Below are 14,336 nucleotides of genomic sequence, written 5' to 3' on the forward strand. Positions count from 1 at the left end.
ATATTTAACCTTTTCTCTTAATTGGACGGGCTGCCATGTGCCCAAAATGAACCATCCCTTTTTCCTGCTTTGTTTAGCCTCAGATGGTCAGTACCCCACATTCAATCCCAGGATCGTGAGTTTGAGAGCAATAGGGTATCAAAGGGGAGGAAGATTTTTTAAAAAAACTACCGAACGAATTGAAAAATATTAATATCACAACACTTGATACATTTGAATTACGTTATTACTGGTATATTGTTTCAGGGCACTATGGGCGCTAATAATATTGAATTACTAGTATATTTGCTCGCGCTTCGCGCGATTATAAAAAATATAAGAACATAATTAAATAGTAATGTTATAATTTTGGTAAACCAATGAAATTCTAATAAATCATGTTTATGTGATTTTACTATCTTTTCATACTTCTTTTAAATTTATATGATGAAATTCTTTATACAAACAAATCTTTCCATGCAGGATGATTTTAGACCTATATAAATAATTTTTGACGGAACTGATATTCCATGTTAAATCTGAAACAACTCACGACTTAAAATCATTTACAGCAATATATGTGACTTGAATTAGGGAAAAACAAAATTTTAAATGGAAAAATAATTATAAGGTAAAAGCCTGAGAATGTAAACCTAAGATGTCGCTTGCTTGCTTTCTTTCTCTAAGGAATCTTTCTTGATATTTTATTTCTTACTATTAATTGTTCACACCTATGTTTCATAAATTTGATAGTTTCAATTCCCTCAAATAAAAATTAATCAAAAACTTAAAAGAGATGGAAGCAAAAAAGAAATAGAAAAAGAGAAGAAAAAGAAAAAAAAAGAAAAGGAAAAGAATTAATCAAATGTATCTCTCCATTACTTGAGTACTTATTCATCCGACCCTTTTCTTTCTTCTTTCTCTAACCCTCACTTTTACATAATCAATTAATCTAAACTTATAGTCTAACGCTGCTACAAATATGTAATGAACTTCTTTTTCAATAACAAAGACATACTCTTCACGCAGTTTGTGTCATATTTTCCTGAAAATAGACAACAATAAACATCAGAAGAATAGGACCTCCATTTACAAATACACTTTATATATGGCTAATTTCCTATGATAGGTTATAAGTACCTTGTTTTATGTTTTGATGATCTAACAAACTTAATGTCAAGAACTAGATAAGGAACATGATACACATTCTTAAGCATGTGGAAATAACCAGACTTAAGCTTGAGAGGTTCGTTAGTCTTTCAGAAGATAAATAATCAACAAGGGGAACATATGGACATCAGTTCTCCTGGTGATCGTACCAGTCAACCCTCTAACAGCTAAAAAGTGGCTGGCTGCACACGCAACAGTACAACACAGTGCAACAATCAATTGCATTGGGAAGGATCTTATACCCAAGTTGCTTACATCATTTAAGTGATGTTAGCAATGTTATATTAACATTAAACCAAAGATAAAACATCACTTGAACACCTGGAGAATTCACTCAAGCACTCCCACAGTGATTGATCATCCAGAAAACGATTCTCAAGTGCATCAAGAACAAAGAACAACACTGCTACAGACCAGTTCCCCATAGCAAGTTATTATATGTCCTTAGTTGAGTTGTACCTTTGTCAAAGTTCTTACTTGAAATTCCTACTTAGCTTACTTAGAATCACTGTGTAGGAAACCCTTTTGTAAATCATAAACCTTTGTGTTTGTGTCTTAGCTAGAGTTAGTCGAGTTGTAAAGTCTTTGTAATAGAGGTATTACAAAGTGACTTGTAATAGGATTGTTACAAGTTAGTGAGGGATTAAGAAGTTAATTCCTAGGTTACAATAGGTTGTAATCTAAAAGTTTTCTCAGTAATGAAATTAAAATCCTACAAGAGTAGGTCGTGGTTTTTAATCCCGTGAGCTGAAAATTTTCCATGTAAAATTTTTCAGTGTCATTTACTTACTGTTGTGTGTGCGTAATCTATGGAAACTAATAGAGAACCTGGTTCTCTATATAGTTTGGTGGACCTTAGAATTCTATCAATTGGTATCATAGCAGGTTCTTTCTATCAGGCGAACACCTAGAAAGGATCCTCATGGTTGCTCCACCAAACTTTGAAGAAGGCTAATGTACCTACAGACCACCAAGGTTCAATGGCCAGTATTATGGATGGTGGAAGACCAGGATGCATGACTTCATCATGGCTGAGGATTTCGAGCTCTAGGATGTCATCTGTGATGGACCCTTCGTTCCCATAAAAACCAGTAGCGATCCTACTATAACCATCCCCAAAACAAGAAAAAAATTCAATGACGCCGACCGAAAATCCATAGAAAAGAATTTCCGTGCAAAGAAAATTCTCGTTTATGGTATTGGTCCTTATGAACACAACAGGATATCGGCATGCCAGTCAGCCAAAACAATCTGGAAAGCTCTCCAAACAACTCATGAAGGAACAACACATGTCAAGCAATCCAAGATCGACATACTCACAACTGAATACGAGCTCTTCAGGATGAATGATGGTGAATCCATCCAAGATATGCATACTCGCTTTACATCTATCATTAATGAGCCTCACTCTCTTAGAGAAATTCTTCCAAGAAACAAACTTGTTAGGAAAATACTTAGTGTACTGCCCAGTTCCTAGGAAAGCAAAGTGAATGTTATCACAGAGGCAAAGGACTTGCAGAAGCTGACCATTGATGAACTTGTTGGCAATTTGAAAACGTATGAAATGAAGAAAAAGAAGGACAATGAAAGAAGAGAACCCAAAAGAGAGAAGAATCTGGTCCTTAAGACATACAACAATGATTCAAGTGGTGAGGATGGTGATATGGCTTACTTGACAAGAAGATTTCAGAAAATGGTTCGCAAAAATGGAGGCATTCCAAAAAGGGGCAGTTATAGCAAGACAAAAAAATATGACTTATGTCATAAATGTGGCAAGCCAGGACACTTCATCAAGGACTGTCCCCTCTTAAAGCAAGATCAATTCAAGCACAACACAGACAAAGCAGCTAAGAGGAACTCGGTTCCTAATAAACATTTCAAGAGAAAGAATACCGATGACAATGTTTTGAAGCAAGCTCTTGATGCATGGGGAGACTCCTCCAGCGAATCTGAAGAAGATAATGATCATAGTGACAGTTCAATGATGGCAGTAAAAAGTGAAGCAACTAAATATGACTCTATTTTGCCTTGATGGCTCAGTCTGATGATGATGGAGATGACGACGACGATAATGAGGTAAATTTTCTAGATGTTTAGAGAAATCTGAAATTTTATTCTCCTAAAAAAACTCATGTCTTTGGCAAATGTTTTAATAGATGCATACCACAGTCTTATAAATAATAAAAATTCTCTAATTGTGGAATTAAGAGAAGCAGAACAATCTAGAGATGATCTAGTAGTCGTTGTGGTAGATTTGAAAGAAACTATTGAGAGTTTGAAAGAAGAAAAAGATGCCCTAACTGAAAAAATTGCAAACGTAGAACATGAAAGAGATGATCTAGTAGTTGTTGTGGTTGATTTAAAAGAGATTATTGAGTGTACTAAGAAAGAGAAAGAAGTTTTAATTGAAAAAGTTGCTAACTTAGAACTTGAGAGAGATTATCTAGTAGTAGTGGTGGTTGATTTGAACGAAACCATTAAGAGTGTTGAAAAAGAAAAAGATGTCTTGACCAAAAGAGTTGCTAACACTGAGCTTGAAAGAGACGATCTCAGTTGTCTAAGAGCTTGAGAAAAAGATGTCTTGACCAAGAGAGTGGTGATCTCAAATGTTTAAGAGATATTGATGATGATGCTGAATTATGGCACAGAAGGATGGGGCATGAAAACTTTCCACTACTGAACAAGCTAGTCCAAAAGGACCTGGTTCGTGGTCTGCCCAAGTCAAGCTTCAAGGAACACAAGGTATTTGATGCGTGTGCAAAAAGAAAGCATGTCAGATCCTCATTCAAGCTCAAAAAGGAAGTTAGCACTTCATATGGATCTATGTGGACCTATGAGGGTGCCAAACATAGGAGGAAAAAGATATATCTTTGTGATAGTGGACGACTACTCCAGATTCACTTGGACCCTATTTCTCAGAACCAAGGATGAAACCTTCTAAGTATTTGTTGCATTTGTCAAGAAAATACAAGTGAAGATGGGAAGTAATGTAGCTTGCATCAGATCTGACCATGGGACAGAAATTGATAATGCCAAATTAGATGAATTCTGTGTCGAAAATGGCATTACTCATAATTTCTCAACTCCAAGAACACCACAACAAAATGTTGTTGTCGAGAGGAAGAACATGACTCTTGAAGATATGGCAAGGACAATTCTAATTGACAGTGGCATTGCAAAAACTTTCTGGGCAGAAGCAGTCAACACTGCATGTTACTTGATAAACATGTGCATGATCGGTCCTTTATAAACAAAACACCTTATGAGTTGCTGAATGGAAGAAAGCCCAAGCTGACGCATTTGAGGACATTCGACTGCAAATGTTTTCTTCTCAACAATGGCAAGAAAGCTCTTGGAAAATTTGATGCCAAAAGTGATGAAGGAATCTTTCTGGGATACTCGTCCCAAAGCAAGCTTACACAGTATACAACAAAAGAATTCAATGTGTTGAGGAGAGTATACATGTGATCTTTGATGAATCTCACCTCTCATGTGAGAAGGACATACATGATGATCAAGATTGAGAACCTTTATATGTTCCAGGTGAAGTCATTGACATGGAAAGTAGAAAGGCAGACATGATGAGTCATGTCAAGGAATCCAGTGAAGATGATGCAACTACATCTCCATCCATTGGAGAAGAACCTGGTCCCACAATCACAACAACTGAAGCTGCAAACAGAGTTGTCGATGCAGTACAAGGTACTCCACTTGTAGAAATAAGAAGCGGCCAAGAACCTCAGTCAGATATACCTGGGTTTTCTACCAATGAGGCTCAGGTACCAAATTGGAAGCACAAAATTTCACACCCTCTTGACAACATAATCATTCTTCTTGACTCAGGAATTCAAACCATGTCAAAAACTAGAAACTCACTTGCCTTCTCAGTTTTTCTTTCTCAAATAGAGCCCAAAGATATCAAAGAAGCATTGAAAGATGTAGATTGGATCACAGCCATGCAAGATGAGCTGCATCAATTTGAAAGGAACAAGGTATGGCACCTGGTTCCTCGACCTACAGATCGAACTATTATAGGAACCAGGTAGGTATTCAATAACAAACTCCATGAGTTTGGAAATACAACAAGAAACAAGGCAAGGCTTGTAGTTCAAGGCTACAACCAGGAAGAAGGGATTGACTATGATGAAACTTTTTCTCCAGTTGCTCGAATGGAAGCTATCAGAATTCTTATTGTCTTTGCATCTCATATGAAGTTCACATTGTTACAAATGGATGTCAAAAGTGCATTTTCGAATGGCTTCCTAAAAGAAGAATTTTATGTCAAGCAGCCACCTAGATTTGAGAATCACAAGCATCCTGAGCGCGCGTTCAAACTGGACGAGCATTGTATGGGCTAAAGCAGGCTCCCCGGGATTGGTATGAAAGATTGTCAAAGTTTCTTCTAAAAAATGGATTTACAAGAGGGAAAATTGACAACACTCTTTTTCAGAAGAAACGAGGGAGGAACCTATTCATTGTGAAAGTATATGTTGATGATATCATCGTTGTATCCACAGTCGACTCTCTATGTGAAGAATTTGCAAAACTCATGGGGAGTGAGTTTGAGATGAGCATGATGGGAGAATCAAGTTTATTCTTGGGACTTCAGATGAAGCAATCTCAAAAGGGAACACTGATAAGTCAGCATAAGTACATCAAAGAGCTGCTAAAAAGATTCGACATAGAAACATCAAAAGTTATTGACACTCATATTGCCACAACCACTCATCTAGACATGGATGGACATGGCTCCCCTGTAAATCAGACCATGTATAGAGGTATTATAGGGTCGCTATTATATCTCACTACAAGCATACCAGACATTGTGTTCAGCGTGTGTCTCTATGCAAGGTTTCAGTCTAATCGAAAGGAATCTCATTTGAAGGCTACCAAAAGAATATTGAGATATCTCAAAGAAACACAAGACCTGGTTCTCTACTATCCCTCAGGAGACAACTTTGATCTTGTTGGGTATGTTGATGCTGATTATGCAAGATATCTGGTGGATAGGAAAATCACGTCTCGAATGGCACATTTTCTGGGTTCCTGTCTAATCTTATGGGGTACAAGGAAGCAAAACTCAGTGGCACTCTCAACTGCAGAAGCGAAATATATAGCAGGTACTTCTTGATGTGCTCAATTGTTATGGATCAAACAGTAGTTGGAAGACTTTGGAGTGTTCTCTGACTGTGTGCCCCTCCTGTGCGACAATACAAGTGCACTCAACATGGCCAAATCCAGTCCAACATAAGAGAACCAAGCACATTGATGTGCGTCACCACTTCCTCAGAGACAATATTGAAAAAGGGCTCATCTGTATGAAATTCTGCAGCACAGAAGATCAGATTGCAGACATATTCACCAAAGCCTTGAGCAGAGAACATTTTGAAAGAAATCGCCCGACACTGGGGTTGATAAAACCCAACTGAGAACCTGGTCCCTCAATGATTGGCTACAAAAGAAATGTACAGGTAAAATTAGCTAAAAAGTATTTTCTGGCAAAGTCTAACTCATCTTATACCGTTATAGGTACACACGCATAATTATTACAGAGCAGTTGATGCAGTGCATGCTGGTAAAAAGGGTAAACCTTACACTTGCAAGATCCGCCAGGAAACCTGGTTCTCCTAACACAGGTTAGTAGTTTCTCTGTTCTCTCATGCACAATTTTGAACAGATAAAACAGTGCCACATCATCAGTGTGTCAGTTTCTTTTCTTTGTGTCTTTTGAACCCAAAGGTCTCTCCCATTGGTAAGCGACCCGTTTCCTAAAATTGTCGCATTTTCTTAACCGGTCCCTCATCCATCTTAAATACATCCATCACTGTCACAACTCCTCACATCAAACTTCAAAAAAAAAAATTCTTCTTTCTCTCTTCAAACTCCCAATACCTCCTCTTAAACTCATCACTTCTCACCATAACTGAAAATCAAGAAGCCTCAGGTGTTTCAAGTAACACCCCCATTGAGTCTCTACCAGTTAAAACACCGATGTTAGACTCCTCACTCAACTCCACAACTAACTAAAACCCTAGGACAGAGTCACCACTACACTCAGTCTCCTCTCTTACCCAATCGAGTTCTGTTTCTCATCAGAGCCGCAAAACCTCGACTCCTAAAAGGTTTGTGGCTACGAGCTCTCATCCCGCCTCACCGGAAAAACTGGGTGAAAAGGGTACAGTTGATGAAGAGGAAAATCAGGAGATCTCCAGTCTTCCTATGGAAGAAGGCTCAAATGTAGACCAAACTGCTGGTCCTAAGAATGCTGAATCAACAAAGACAGTTCCTATTCTTGAGTCCACAGGTAACACTCCTCCTTCTCCTGCATTTTTCATGGAGTTACAAGAGAAAAAAACAATGGAAAATATGCCATCTATAGTGGCTGAAGGGGTTATTATCGAAGGAGGTGAGGATGGGTCTGAGCCTTACGGGGAAGAGCCTAAGACCTTGGTAGAAGGTAGAGAGCTTGTGCCTGTTGAACAATCAACATAGGACAATACTACTGGGTACCTAATGAAGGACCTGATCCCTCCTCGGAGGATCCAACTCAGGGGTCCTCTCAAGAGCCCCAGGTCAGTATTGACCCTACTCTCTCTCCTTATGTTTATGCTGAGCCTCTGTATGTGGTGGTGCCTGAGATGAGATCTGTATCTGGTGAAGAGAATGGGGATAATGAATAGGATTTCGATGATATAGCTATTGCTAGCTTTATCCGGCTAGGCTTAGACCGGTTTCTACTTTAGAGCCAACTCCTAAGCGACCCACTACAAGATTGCAAAAGAAGGAGGCTCTTGAGTCCGCTCTTAAGAAAAGTCAAGTCAATCAAAGGAGGAGGAAATTGGTGAAGGATGGGAAGGTTGTACATGAAAATGTAGTGCATGTTGTCACTATGGATGATGAAGTGGACGAGGAACCTGGTTCCTTGACTCACAAGCGCTCACAGAAGCACTCTTTCTCCAAGTCTAAAAAGAAATTTTCTATGAGTATTGAGAGTCCAAACAAGAGTGATGATGTTATCTCTAGTGACAATTTGGTGGAAGAATCTTGCGACAAGATAGTAGAAGAAGGTGGTGAAACATCTGGTAATAAGGTGATGGAAGATTCTGGTGAAAATGTGTCTGAGAAAATAGTGTCTGCAAAGTCCGTTGAGAAGGGAAAAACTGCTCGCAAGCATGTGAAAAGGAAAGTTGATGTCGAAGAGGAACCCGGTTCCTCCAAGAAAGCCAAAGTTGATGAATCCCAGAGTGCTGGGAAAGAAAAATTGAGGAATCGGAAGGTACAATGGGGCCGCACATTTGCCCCTGACATTTTGGAGCTGGCCGGAGTGCGGCAATTGGTTGAAATCTGTGAATTCCAGCAATGGACATACTTGTTTACAAATGATGCTCCAAAAGTTGTGAGGATGAAGTACAAAGCTTTTATGCCGACTTCTTCAAAGTTGAGGATGATCACATCTGCGTACTGGTGAATGGGGTTGACATTGTGATGGACTCTACTTTGTTGGGGTCGATTTTGGGTGTGCCTGCTGAAGGGTTGTCATCAATCCAAGGATCACGCTCTTCCAATTTTAGAAATGCTATTGTTAAGGACAAGGCAATCCAGCAGGGTGAACGTGTGCACAAGAAGGCTCTCCTTCCAATGTACCAATTGATGTTTGAGATGGTGAATAAAGTGGTGCTTCCCCGAGCTGAGAGAAGATCCATTACCTCTAGAGCCAACATGGTTCTCATGGAAGCGCTGGATGGCTTCACTACCATTAACCTGCATGGGATTATGATTGAACACATGCAAAAAATGGCAGAGTTCAAAGATGGTAACCATGGGCTGCCTTATGGGTTCCTTCTCACCAAGGTTTTTGAGTTCTTCAAGGTCCCTCTGGGATAAGCTAAAGTGGGAACTAGGAAGCAAACTTTCTCCAAGACCACTCTCGAAGAATATGAGTGCATTTGATAAAGTTGGAGGAGTTGGAAGCACTTCTACCATTTCTCAATTGATCAACGCTTAGAACAGTGCTACAGAGGAGATCAGGAAGTTAAAAGCAAGAAATGCTATTCTTGAGGGTCAGCTCAGTCAGCTTTAGGAGGCACATGGTTACAGTAGTTCTCAAAGCTCAAAGGCTGCCCGTTTGACTAAGGAGAATGTTGAGCTCAAGAAACAAGTGGAGGACCTGAAACAAAGACTTCTCAATGAGCAAATATCGGCGAATGCTTGAATTGTTCTAGTCCTCAAAACCCTTGCCCCTCCTCTAAGCCCTCTTCCTCTAGTTCTCCCTAAATAGTGTCCCTTCCAGTGTCAAGTTTTAAGTGTCCGATTTTTATGACTTTTCTAATGATCTTTTATCGTTGGTACTTGTTTTTTTTTTGTTTTGAATTGTGGATGGTTGCTGGCAACATTGAAACTGCTCCTGTCGTAAAATCCAAATTGTTTAAAGAAAGTTTTTCCCTTTTTGTTGTGTATACATTACTCTTATGTCCCTGTCTTCTATTATATTTGTGTGCACACATGTGGCATGAGTTAACCACACTGAACTTATTTTTGCTTTTACTTGTTTTTCTTCTTTTTATGATGCCGAAAGGGGGAAGAATATGCATAATTGAATAAATGATGTGCATTGATTGAGGAGGAACACAAATTTAGGGGGAATTCAAGGTTAGGCATTGCCATTTCTGGTTCATTATGGTTCTTCGTTGGCATTTCAATTATAAGGAACATGATACACATTCTCAAGTATGCGGAAATAACCAGACTTAAGCTTGAGAGGTTCATCAGTCTTTCAGAAGCTAAAGAATCAACAAGGGGAACAAATGGACATCAGTTCCCCTGGTGATCGTACCAGTCAACTCCAACAGCTGAAAAGTGGCTGCCTGCACACGCAACAGTACAACACAGTGCAACAGTCAACTGCATTGGGAAGGATCTTGTACCCAAGTTGCTTACATCATTCAAGTGATGCCATCAATGTTATATTAACATTAAACCAAAGACAAAACATCACTTGAACACTTAGAGAATTCACTCGAGCACTCCCACAAGAATCAATAAGGGGAACAGATGGACATCAGTTCCCTTGGTGATCATACCAGTCAACCCTCCAACAGCTAAAAAGTGGTTGCATGCATACGCAACAATACAACACAATGCAGCAATCAACTGCATTGGGAAAGATCTTGCACCCAAGTTGCTTACATCATTCAAGTGATGTCATCAATGTTATATTAATATTAAACCAAAGACAAAACATCACTTGAACACTTGGAGAATTCACTCAAGCACTCCCACAGTGATTGATCATCCAGAAAATGATTCTCAAGTGCATCAAGAACAAAGAACAACACTGCTACAGACCAGTTCCCCATATCAAGTTATTATATGTCCTTAGTTGAGTTGTACCTTTGTCAAAGTTCTTACTTGAAATTCCTACTTAGCTTACTTAGAATCATTGTGTAGGAAACCCTTTTGTAAATCATAAACCTTTGCGTTTGTGTCTTAGCTAGAGTTAGTCGAGTTGTAAAGTCTTTGTAGTAGAGGTAATACAAAGTGGCTTGTAATAGGATTGTTACAAGTTAGTGAGCGATTAAGAAGTTAATTCCTAGGTTACAATAGGTTGTAATCTAAAAGTTTGTTCAGTAGTGAAGTTGAAATCCTATATGGGTAGGTCGTGGTTTTTAATCCCGTGAACTGGTAATTTTCCACGTAAAAACTTTCAGTGTCATTTACTTACTGTTGTGTGTGCGTAATCTGTGAAAACTAATAGAGAACATGGTTCTCTATATAGTTTGGTGGACCCTCGAATTCTATCACCCCACTACATTTCGTGTCATATAGGCATCAATTAGACAACAAAAAAAATGAATTATTGAACAATGTTTTACTACGTAGCAATACATATTTAAACCGAAAAGCAGCTATATGAAAAATAATAGGAAGAGAGGAAGGTAGAGGAGCAACATAAGATTAACTACAAAATGCAAGTTTCTATCTGGATTTATATAAACAACGACTATAAATAAGTCCTAACCTGCAAACCGTGAACATTAAGTTGTTTACCATTTGAACTAACTGAGTGCTAAATAAATCGAATCTGCAAACACATGGCAACATACTTTAATTTGTAAAAGTACTTTTGATAACCTTAGTTTATTTAAGACACATAGTTAGAATGAAATGGACTTGCATACAGTGAAAATATTATATACCGGATTAAATAGTTGTTCTTTCTACTCCATATATAGCCCTTGACATAAGATAACCAAACAATTGTAATCGTAATAAGTTATTGCAAGAGTAAGTCACAATATTCGCTTTGTAAAGTTCCTTACTCCACAATATCATATGTAATGATCGGGTTTGCGTTGTCTTTAGATGTTGATAACAACTTTGGCAAATTATTTGAGAGAAGGATATCCAATTTGCACTCATAATAGTCTGAAAATCTTCACTTCAACCTTGAAAATAACATATTGTATGTGGAATAAATTTTTCTGAGGATGATGACCTAATGACGAGTCCAGAAAAGTACATTATAAACTATTTATCTACAATAATGTAATTCACAAGTCATAAATGCAATAATATATATAATATTTTTACATACGCAAATATATTGAAAGTCAATCTTTGCATTATTGATAGTTGTACTTGTTTATTTTTCAAATATTCAATCCACATTTGTGAGATATTTCGATACATCAAATATATGGAGACTTCAAGTTCTTTAGTTGCACTTGTTACATTGACAAATGCAATGCAGCATGCATAAAAATTTACCTTTGATAATTGCATGATATATTTCGCTGCAAGCAGAGCATAAAAGTGTAGAAAAAGAAATGCTAATAGAGGAGGAAGTTGAACTACAATCCAATATCATTTTCTGAGGCTACGATAAAAAGTTAAGGCAATTTAAACTTCATATCAGTAAACTATATATAAAAAATATTTATACATATTATTATGGAATGCGTGATTTTTAGACAAAGAGAAGTAACAGAAAGTTGAACAACTATGCAGTACCAAAATATAAGGCTACAATAAAAATCTAGTACAGTCTAAACACCATAATACTAAACTATATGTAAACAATATTTATAGATATCATTATTGAAGGCGTGACCTCTCTTTTCCCCCTTAGTTAGTCTAAAGATATCAGGATTCATCCAGTTGTTATCCACTATAAGCGCGAAAAAATAACATTTATAGATATTACTGTAGAAGGAGTGAGTTTTGTAGGAAGAGAAATAAGAAGATCGAGTAGGAGGCATGACTTAGGATTAAAAAGAGGCATGTCTTTTGAATATAGGAAAAGAGCAAGATATAAGAAAATTGCAGAATAGATTTTCTGGTTTTACAATATTGCTCTGGAAAAAATATGTTTCTGATCATTTTGCTTTTGTCGCTTTGTTAAATGCATATTTCGGACTTCAATCAGAACGCAAAGGAAATGTGCAGGCCAAATATAGTAATATTAATGTAGGAATAATCTATATATATAATCAACATTTAAAGACATTGTTGTCGAACTTTGCTTCCAAGTAAAAAGCAGTAATGAGGTAAATAATTATAGTATTTCATAATATTTAAACATTAGTTATATTGTGTTAAAATCATATAGTAGTGAATAATATTTGTTTTTTTACAAAGTTTAATGTGTTTTAGAATCTTAACATAATGTTTACATCCTTAGTTATTGATTTTGGAAGAAAATTAGAGTATTCCAGAATATTCACACCAATGGTTATGAATTGTGCAAAAAGTATAGTAGTGAAGAAGTTTTGGACGTACCTCAATCTCTTCACGGTATTTTGGCACCCCAATCTTTGGTTTTCCATACCTATACAGTAAGATTAGGATGTAAACAATTTTAGAAGAATAAGAAAATGGCATAAATGGTAAAGATTAGCTTTGAAAGGATTACAAACAGTGGGTGAAAGTATATTTTGTTTTCTAGACTTCATTGGCATTTGGTGAGGAAAACCGTGGCGAGGGAAAAACCTAGAGGTTAGTAGTGAATAAACCAGAGTTTCCTTTCCCCTAAAAAAATAAATAGAACAAAGAAGTTAGAGAGAGTTTCGTTTGAAGAATTTTAACAAAGGTCAAGGTAGCGAGAAGTTGCTGAAGGAAATTAAAAATAGAGATGAAAGATTACAGATGAATCGATAGAGTATGAAAAGTGAGATAAGTAGGGGAACAGTGAGTAACAAATCCCTGTGGGGAGAAAACTATGGTTGTGGCATGTGGGAAGAGGCGGTTGTGTATGTGAAGCGGTAAGGATGTAGCGTGAGGAGTCTTTTGTTGTTGAGCGGTTAATCTTTAGGTTTTAAAGCGATGAATTTTCTGATTTTAAAAGTGAAAAAATACTGAGGCAGAAAAAATATATTTTCCGCCCAATGAGAGTGCCACGTAACCCGGTCATAGGCCCTCTATTATATATTTATATAGATATAGATTTTTACAAAAACTGAGATATCTATCTCTTTGAGACTATCAAATATTACGTGTCATGAGATGTAATCCCAAACATACACCGTACATCTTAGTACCTTAAACTGATAAACATCTTTTCAAAGAATTCTCTTCTTTAAAACCTATCAAACATGATTCTGTTATGAATATATTATATTATGGATATTCATTTAGTATTCCGTTGTAAATAAGCTTCCTGAAGAAGTTTATCCATATGAGACTTCGCCATAAATATATTTATCTATTTAGTACTCTATTGGAAATAAGCCTCCTGAAGAAGCTTATCCTTTCGGTACTCCGCTATGGATAATTATTACCCATGATAGAAGATTATCTATATCTGGTACAAGCAGCTTACAAGCAGCTTACACAGCAGCTTACACAGCAGCTTGCAGTAGCAGCTTACACAGCAGCTTCCTTTCTTCTATAAATAGAGGAGAATTCAGTTCATTATGTACAGAAGTTCGAAGTTTAATAATATATCAGTTTCTCTCTATACTTGCCTTTATTTTACTGTCTTTATTTTATAACACGTTATCAGCACGAGACTCTGCCATCTCGAGCAAATACTTTGAAAGTATCACAGATTATGGATAATCCTCAAATTATGTTTGGATCAAAGACAAATCATGAAGATATTTGTGTAGTTGATAGTGGAACAACTCATGCCATATTCAAAGATCAGAAATACTTTTCTTATTTGCATAAGAAAAAGGCAAATGTTTCTA

The 14,336-nt window shown here is 37.1% G+C and overlaps 1 long non-coding RNA gene across 2 annotated transcripts; it reads right to left on the reverse strand.

Annotated features, from left to right (window-relative positions):
- Positions 1–823: 823 nt before the first annotated feature.
- Positions 824–13,465, reverse strand: LOC107831551 (uncharacterized). Of its 2 annotated transcripts, XR_012706593.1 has the most exons (4): positions 13,065–13,465; positions 12,928–12,976; positions 11,168–11,230; positions 824–1,024 (listed from the first exon to the last, which is right to left on the reverse strand). It is a non-coding gene; the product is annotated as an uncharacterized LOC107831551 (long non-coding RNA). The 2 variants fall into 2 exon arrangements; XR_012706592.1 differs by having other exon boundaries at positions 11,168–12,976.
- Between the last annotated feature and the right edge of the window lie 871 nt (positions 13,466–14,336).

Source organism: Nicotiana tabacum, chromosome 24 (assembly GCF_000715075.1).
Source record: "Nicotiana tabacum cultivar K326 chromosome 24, ASM71507v2, whole genome shotgun sequence".
NCBI classification, from domain to species: Eukaryota; Viridiplantae; Streptophyta; class Magnoliopsida; order Solanales; family Solanaceae; genus Nicotiana; species Nicotiana tabacum.